Source organism: Pinus tabuliformis, chromosome 5_1 (assembly GCF_031772625.1).
Source record: "Pinus tabuliformis cultivar Carrire ecotype Pingquan chromosome 5_1, CPIR1, whole genome shotgun sequence".
Lineage (NCBI taxonomy): Eukaryota > Viridiplantae > Streptophyta > Pinopsida > Pinales > Pinaceae > Pinus > Pinus tabuliformis.
Genome location: NC_142305.1, coordinates 619,237,397 through 619,246,247, shown reverse-complemented (window position 1 = coordinate 619,246,247; position 8,851 = coordinate 619,237,397). Strand labels below are relative to the sequence as shown.

At 39.7% G+C, this 8,851-nt stretch overlaps 1 pseudogene; it reads right to left on the bottom strand.

The window, feature by feature from the left end:
* Window positions 1-3,296: 3,296 nt before the first annotated feature.
* LOC149166452 (pentatricopeptide repeat-containing protein At2g03880, mitochondrial pseudogene) lies at window positions 3,297-8,004 on the bottom strand (annotated as a pseudogene).
* Window positions 8,005-8,851: the final 847 nt, after the last annotated feature.

The window sequence follows — 8,851 nt, the reverse complement described above, 5'->3', positions numbered from 1 at the left end:
TTAGCTAAGGTGACCTTGCCCTTGATCTAGCAGTTGTCCCTTTAGGAGTCCCTTTTAGCCCCCTTGCCAGTTTGAGGGGTAACATGGCTGGAAGCTCTGATGATATGAAGTGCACTTATGGATTTTGTTTTGGTTTGGGCTCCATTGTGATTTCATGGTCTAGTAGAAAGCAAACTTTTGTTGCTCTGAGTATGGTTGAAGTTGAGTATATAGTTGCATGTTCAACCTATTATGAAGTTGTGTGGGTTCAAAATTGTTTGCTGGTTTGTTTGATAAAGTGCTAGAATTGACCATTATATATTCAGATAATCAAAGTTGTGTGAGGCTTTCGGAGAACCCAGTGTTTCATGATAGGTCGAAGCACATTGAAGCTCGAGTATGTCCATATTTTTTAGCACGTTGTTGATGTGTTAACAAAATCGTTGTCCCAGATGAAGTTTGCATATTTTAGAGAACAACTTGGATTTTTTGAGAACCTCTCTCTGAGAGAAAGGGAGCACTGATTGTACATCATCATATGATGGATAATCTTCCTTAGGCTGGGACCGAGAGACATATGGATTGGTCAGGAAGATTGTCACTCCCTTAGGTCAATTGACTAGGAGACCAATGAGTCAGGTTAGGGAGCTTGGTTCTGAAGCATGGAGTGCTCCCTTAGGTTTTTACCAAGAGACTAGTTTGGTCGGGGATATTGATTTTGTGATCTCTCCCTTAAGCAATGGCCTGGAAACCTATGGATTAGTCGAGGAGATTGATCTCGAGTTTCCTCCCTTAGGTCGTGGACCGAGATACCTATGGATTGGTCAGGGAAATGTATCCAATGTATATGATTGGTTTGGCTTCATTGATTGATCCCACTTGTCAGTTGGGCACTCACCTAAGTGCCATGGGGTTGTGGATTATGGGATGTGTTGGATGTTATGTATCTTTCCTTATGATGAGACATATGATTTATTCCTTAGGTTGTGGGTCGGGAGACCTATGGATTGGTCAAGGAGATTGATCTTGAAAGAGAGAGAGAGAGATGTGTGCTTATCCCTTAGGCAGTGAGCCAAGACACCTATGGATTGGTCGGTGAGATTGATCTTGAGAGAGATTGAAAAGTATCTCCCTAGCTAAAAGGGAGTGTTGACAATTTGGGTAGCTATGGTCGATATTTTCATTGGGAAATAATGGAGACAATTCATATTTTCAACTTTGACCAAGTCGGCCTAAAGTACATCAAAACGGCCCCACATTTGTGAAAAGCCACCTCTCATGACACATAAATAGATGCTTGTTGGACTTCATTTCAACCCATCCATCGCAACACAAAATTCAATCTGAAATTGCAAAGGATATCACACATGTGAAGGAGTCAAGGAGACTTTTATGACTAGCATTGACCAACTTCTTTTGATATGTTTGACTTGTGTTGACTTGGGCCAGTTTGCTTTTGCTTTGACCAAACTCTTTGACTATCTTGGAGGCCAAACATTTCAAGAAGACTTTGGCTTTATTTGACCGTATATTTATCTCTTTTCACGGCACGTTGACCACAGGTTAACCATAGATCAAACCTGTGACTTTGACCAAAGATTTCAAGAGTTCATTGACTAAGGTTTGATTGTCTTCCACGGGGTGAAATTCAACCCTTCTGTTGTAGATCAGACTTTGACTAGAATTGACTCTCTCTCATCGTTCATTGGTTTTGACTTGGATAAATTGAGGTCAGATTTGGAATCTTGTTGGAATAATTTTAATGTACTATTGATGAACAAAATTTCTCTCATAAGGAAAGATTGGTTGGGTTTTCCACTTTTTGGGTTTTTCCCTGGCTATGAGCCTAATTTTTGGTGTCTCTTGTCTCTTGTTTACTGCTCATTGTGATCTCTATTGCTCTATTGATGAAATTGAATAGTTGAAGTTTTTCATGTATAACTGCTTAATGATTGGAATGCTAAAAGAAGTATAATTATATCATTGGAAGTAGTTATCAAGTTTGAAAAACTATACTAGTCTTCATTGCACTAGAAAATCAATATTTCTCTCTCATGATAAGTGGTTGTTAGGCACTACTACCTCTTTCAGTAGGGGTATACTTGCATTATTAGGATTACACTATATCAACTCAGGTACATTCAATTTCTATTCATTCTAATATGATCCTTTTTATTTTCACATCAAATACATTAGTGACCAATCAACTTTTTAGGGATGTTGTTTTACATGGATTATCTACATCTTAATTCTGAAAACACAATAATATTATTTACCTTGCTTCATGTCCTTCTTGCTTGTATCTTCATTTTTCTTCTTCCTTCACTTCTCTTGGTTTCCTTTTGACTACTTTTCTTCCACTACTACTTTTTTTTCCTTCTTTTACTCAAGTCCAAGAGGTCCATTCTCTCTATCATCATCCTCATCCTAAATTATTATTTTTTTGCATCTTGCTTGCACTTTTCTCTATCGTCTTATTTTGTCATGGAGACTGCTTCTTTATCGTTCTTCATTTATCCACTTCATTCATGGAGTCTACTTTTCTTCTCTTCATTTTGTTTTTTTCTGCTTCATCTCTATCAAAGTATACTTTCTTTATTTTCCATCATTCTTTTCTGATTCTTCCATTGTACCTATGAAAAACGTTTCTTATATAATGGACATCTTCATCCAAAAAGACACCTACAATTACATACTTAACAAAAATAGGTTTCTTGTTGGGTTGTACAATTTCCAACAAGGAAACCTATGACCTTGGCTTGGCAAACTTAATTGATTCACCAATTCCATGATTTTCATGACTAAATATTGACGTGACTTTTGATTTTGAATTGACTCTAACTTTTCTTTACTTTGACTTGGGTGTCGAGTAACATTAATCATGGACCCCAAACTTCATTATAAACATTTCGTAGACTCTCAACTTTACTTTTGACTCTCAACATGTAAGCCTTCTAGATGCTACATGATTTTAATGACGTTATCAAAAACTCATGAAATAATTAGAAAACTGATTTCTTTGGCTCTACTCAAGCTTTCTTTCCTTGTTACAGTCCATGCATTCCTTCTCCAGCTCTCGATCACAATCGCGCTCATATTCACAATTTTTATTTTTTTTTACTCTTCAAGCATTCCACCAAATTGAGTCATCATATGTCCGGAGTCAAGAAAGTGGCATTTTTATCACCCCGGTTACATGACGGACCTTGAGAATCAGGTTAAGGCATCAGTAATACCTTCCACAACCCACATAAATACAAGGGAGTGGGAGGAAGTGTTGCATATCCATACATCGTCAAAAAGAATCTGGTGTGGCATAACTCTGACAGTTATCCCCACAAAAGCTGGCTTAACGTGGGAATTTTATGCCCCCTATTCGTTAGAAATGTATGCCCATCATCTGTCAAAATGTTCATGCCCACTGACCGTCAGGAATTATGCCCACTATACTGCTGCATCAATCTCATCATGCTCTTTGAACCAACGCATCATAAACAGAATAAAAAATATGGTTTTTCCTATCCAAGCAACCTTGGGAAAACCTTATGGAAAAGCTCAAGAAGCCTTTAAGTAATGGATCAATAGGTTTGAAAGGAATGCCTCATCAATGAATTATTTGCACAAGGAATTGATGATATCCAGGAAAAATAAATGAAAAAGAATCAGGTGGTTGTTGAGATGCCACCAAAATTTTCCATTTATGGCAATGGCAACTTACTTCAAGAAAAGTATGAAGATCTGAAAGCCATGTCGTTCATGCTCCTCTTGGAAAGGTCGACTTCATTTTGGACTGGCAATTCTTGCTAGGAGAAGATTTTCCTGTCTGCTGGCAAATTGGATCTCGCTGGTGAGAGTGGATTGGATGCCTTTTATCAGATTATATTTTACCCTATTGTATCTGTCAGATTGGAGCTAAGTGAAGAAAAGTATATGTCCTTACTTTTAATTAGGCTCCCCTTTAATGTTTAGCAGCTCACCAAAACATTTCTTCTGTGCATGCAAAGCAGCTCACCTGCAAGAAATTTATTTGAGGGCACTATGTCAAGCAACTTTTCACAAATCTATTGCATAGCATGTCTTACGTTTGCCTAATTCCAGCTGTTCTATTAGTCCTGATCTTCATACTGCGCTGATCAAGAAGGGCTCCACATCAGGAACACGAGCACTGCTTACGTGTTAAAGTTCTCCATACATTAGAATTAATATAGGGCCGTGAATTCAAGCCATTGAGTTCATATACTAATACCAGAGAGGGTAATCTTGCACCATCATATCCTTGGCAAAGACTCTGACGTAAAGAGAAAACATTTGAAGTTGAAAACTTGTTCATTAGTTTTGCACATCTAATTGCTCCCTTGTTCCATAAACATATTCAGCAAAGCACCACGAAAATCCCTTGTCTTTATAAAATCCACATTATTCTTGCCAAAGTTTCTGACCTTATCCAAACTGAATTCAAGGCCAAACCCTACGTTTCCTCTCAAGATTTGGAAAACTTGACTAAGTTTTCAAAGAAAGCTCTTATTACATTTCGTTGTTTACAGTTCTCCCCACCTAAATATAGTCTTATGCCCTCAGTGCAAAAAGGGGTATAGCCCTGCCCTACCAATTTAATCCCAGTAATGCAAGAGTTATAGCATCGCCCATAATCTCCACAAGGACAAAATCATCTCTTAAGTGATGGAACCAATAGGTGTTTCTTATCACCAATAATCTCCACAAGAACATGAACCATCTTTAAAATGATGAAAGCGATTGGTGTCCCTGACTACAATTTCTCTCCCAGCAATCTTAGAAATTAACTTGATCGCAGTGTGGCAATCACCACATACACGTAGGTTTTTAACAACTCGAATAGGCTTTTCAGGGGGCATGCTGATAAGCCCAAAAGAAATTGCTAGCTTCTCACTATGGTGATATAGAGAATGTTCTTTCTGGTTTGGCTCCAAGTATTGTAGCACAAAATTTGTGTCAGGCACATATCCTGCATCCTTCATTTGCTTAGTCAAGTCCTCCAGCTTTGCATAGATCTCCTCTGTCTTTGGATGAGAATTATCTCCTACAACAAAAGCATGTACCTTACTCTTGAATTCAATCCAGCTACATCCAGTCTCCTTTTTTACTTGCCTGTCTTTCATCATTTTTCTCATCTTTGCCACATCATCCCACCTACCAGACGCAGCATACGTGTTGGCCAGCAGCACATAAGTAGAGGGATCCTGTGGTTCCAACTCTAGAATGCGCTGTGCCACCCATTCCCCTAAATCAGTATTGCAGTGGGTTCTACAAGCACCAAGCAATGTCTGCCAGACCACGACATCAGCGCTGAAAGGCATTTTGTTGATGAAATCCTTAGCCTCATCCAACAGCCCAGCACGACCGAGGAGGTCAACAATGCAAGCATAATGCTCCATCCTTGGTGCAATGCAATGATCATGACTCATAGAGTGAAAATAGTGACAACCCTCATCAACCAGACCAGCATGGCTGCATGCAGAAAGAATGCCAACAAAAGTGATGTCATTTGGCCTCATATTGGACTGTAGCATTTGTTCAAAAAGCTGGAGGACTTCCTGAGCACACCCATGCTGTGCGAATCCAGTAATTATTGAATTCCATGACACGACATCCCTATTAGTCATTCTGGTAAACCCTTTCAATGCATCCTCTATATTGCCACATTTGGCATACATGTCAACAAGTGCACTCCCTACAAAGACATCTTCCATATATTCAGTTTTCATGATGTGGGCATGCACCTGATTCCCTTTTTCTAGAGTTGCTAGGCTGGCACATGCACGGAGAAGGCTGACAAATGTGAAATGGTTTGGTTTCATGCCAAGCTGTAGCATTTCAGAAAATAATTCCAGGGCAAGGTCACAATGCCTCTGTTGCACACATCCTGCAATCATGGAAGTCCATGATACCTCATCTTGTTGATGCATATTATCCAAAATATTGCGAGCAGTCTCCAAGTTCCCACATTTGGCATAAATGTCAAGTAGTGCATTCCCTACAAAGCCATCCAATTCAAACCCAGCTTTGACGATGTGGGCATGAGCCTGATTTCCAAGTTTCACATCTGCTAGGCTGGCACAAGCCCGAAGAAGGCTGGCATAAGTGAAGTTGTCTAGATCCATACCCCATGATTGCATTTCGAAAAAGAGTTTAATGGCCTCTTCCCCAAAACCACTCTGAGCATAGCCGGCAACCATTGCACTCCATAAAACCACGTCACGAGTCGACATTCTATCAAAAATTTGGCGTCCGTCAACTAGGTTCCCACACTTGGCATACAAATCAACCAGGTTGCTCCCCACAAAGATATCCATCTCAAATCCAACCTTAATAACATGCACATGGACCTGTTTGCCAATATCCAGAGCTGAAAGGCCAACGCAGGCACTAAGAACACTGGCAAAGGTATGCTGGTTCAGCTTCATGCCAGTCCTTCGCATTTGACAAAATAGCTCAAGGGCATCTTTCCCATGTCCATTCTGAGCATATCCTGTTATCATTGCACTCCATGACACTGCATCTCTTTTCAACATTTTATCAAACACAGACCGTGCATCCTCCTCGCTGCTGCATCTGCAATACATAGTAACTAGAGCGTTGGCCACCGACAAATTTAACTCAAATGCTGACTTCACAATCAAAGCATGGAACTGCATGCCATGTTCCAGACCTGAACAGCCGATACATGCACTAAGCAAAGTGGAAAATGTGAACTGGTCAGCAGCCATGCCTACCTTCCTTAATGTTTCAAAGAACCCCAGGGCTTCTTCTACATGTCCATCGCGGACACATCCTGCGATCATAGCATTCCACGAGACCAAATCCGGTTCATCTATTTTGTCAAACACTTGGCGTGCGTCCTCCATACTCCTGCATTTAAAATACATGGTAAGAAGAGCATTCCCTAGAATGATAAACGAGCAATAATTGTTCATAATGATGTGGGTATGGACCTGTCTGCCCTGCTCCAGAAAGCCCAAAACCGCAATGGAACGGAGAATACTGGCTAAAGTGAACTCATTAGGCTTAATCCCTGCCCGCTGCATCTCACGAAAAAGCTCAAGGGCTTCTTCTGCATCACCACACTGAACACATCCTGCTAGCATTGCAGTCCAGGAGACCACGTTTCGCTCTGGCATTTTGTCAAACAATCGTCGTGCAGTCGCCATATTCCCGCATTTAGCATACATGTTTACAAGATTGTTCATCACAAATACGTCTGGCACAAAACCAGTATTCATCATGTGGGCATGGACCTGTTCGCCCTCTGAAAGAGAATTGCTGTTAATGCAGCACTGTAGGAGACGGGCGTATGTGGTAGAATTTGCTAGAATGTCATTTGAATTGTTTGAATACAAAATGTCAATTGCTTCCCTCAGTCGTCCCTGTTTGCACAGAATGTCAATAACCAAATGAGTATGATTCCCGTGACTTGGGTTCGTCCTTGAGCAGGTTTGTATAATACAAGCTGAGGTACCAATTCCGCCGCGCCCAAGATATGGTTGAAACCAGTCATTGAAAACTGTGGAGTTCGGAGCAGTGCCCACAATGTGTTTATGTCCTAATGTCTTGGAAAGAGCGACCACCACTGTGGGCTTGAGTTTCTTCATACCTATTGTTCCATTCCTTCCAATCTCTTCCTGTTCAAAAATCTAATAATCATAATATTTGTCAATCTTTGCAGAAGAAAGCCGATGAAATGTTAGAGCTACAGCAATCTATACGCAGAAAAACAAATGAATTACAGACTGCAGATTTCGTCAGCCAATGCATATTATCGGATGAGTTTTTGTGCCACAGAGGGATTGGGAAGTGTCGATGGCACGTAAACGACACAAATGTTCTGTATATCTTTACTCCCAACATTTTTAACATCGTAAAACCCCATTCCTTTGTGCAACACAAACTCCGCAATTGTTACAGCGCTCAAACTTCCGAGCGAATTATCGATTAATGTAATTGATAATTCTTAAATTTAAATCGATTCAGCAAAATCATTTTTAATTGATTAATGATTGCACAGAGGCACTCTACAATTAAGTAGGGGAGATGTGTAGGTGTGAGTTACAATTGAATTTGGGTTGATGCGTAGGTGTTAAGTGAGATGTGTAATGTAAATATGTAAATATTTTTTAAATGTTAATTTAATTTAATATGGGGAGATAGATAGGGATAATGTAATGTAGGTCAGTATTTTTAAAATTAGGTTTTATTATATATATATAATAATTTATTTTATTTTCATTATATATTTTATAAATAAAGGAGAGTTTTCACATTGTCCATTGTCGTAGTATTAGTTATTTGTTTTCAAGAAATTTTTGGTGATGGTTTTTCCACATTTTGTTGATGTAGTTGTCGAAGTTTGTGTAGAAATTCTTATCAGCAAACACTAGAGAGAGTTTATGACCATCATCTTTGTGTTTGTGTGGTGATCCAATAGATTGTTTTCTATTGTAAAGGTCATTTTGTAAGGGGCAACACTTATCGAGCTCATCCTAGCAAGGATGTCATCGAGAGAACTCATCATAGGTCGAGCGAGGTTGATAGAACTCATCCAAGGCGGGGCAAGGTTGACAAAGATCAATCTGGGTGGGATTTTATCGATAGAACTCATTCTTGGTGGTTCAATCACATTGCGATACTGAGAACCTTTAGCTCTCATTGAAAAACTTCTCACGAATGAAGGTGATTTTATCTTTGGCTCTCTGGACTCGAGTCTATCATTAACAAAAGAAGATTCTGGTTGTCCCATTTTGGTAGTTGAAGTCGATCTTCTTTGCTCTTTATTGGATCTGAGATTTGTAGCCGTCTAGCACCCATTTTCCCTCATGGTGGAATCCTAGAAAAGGGA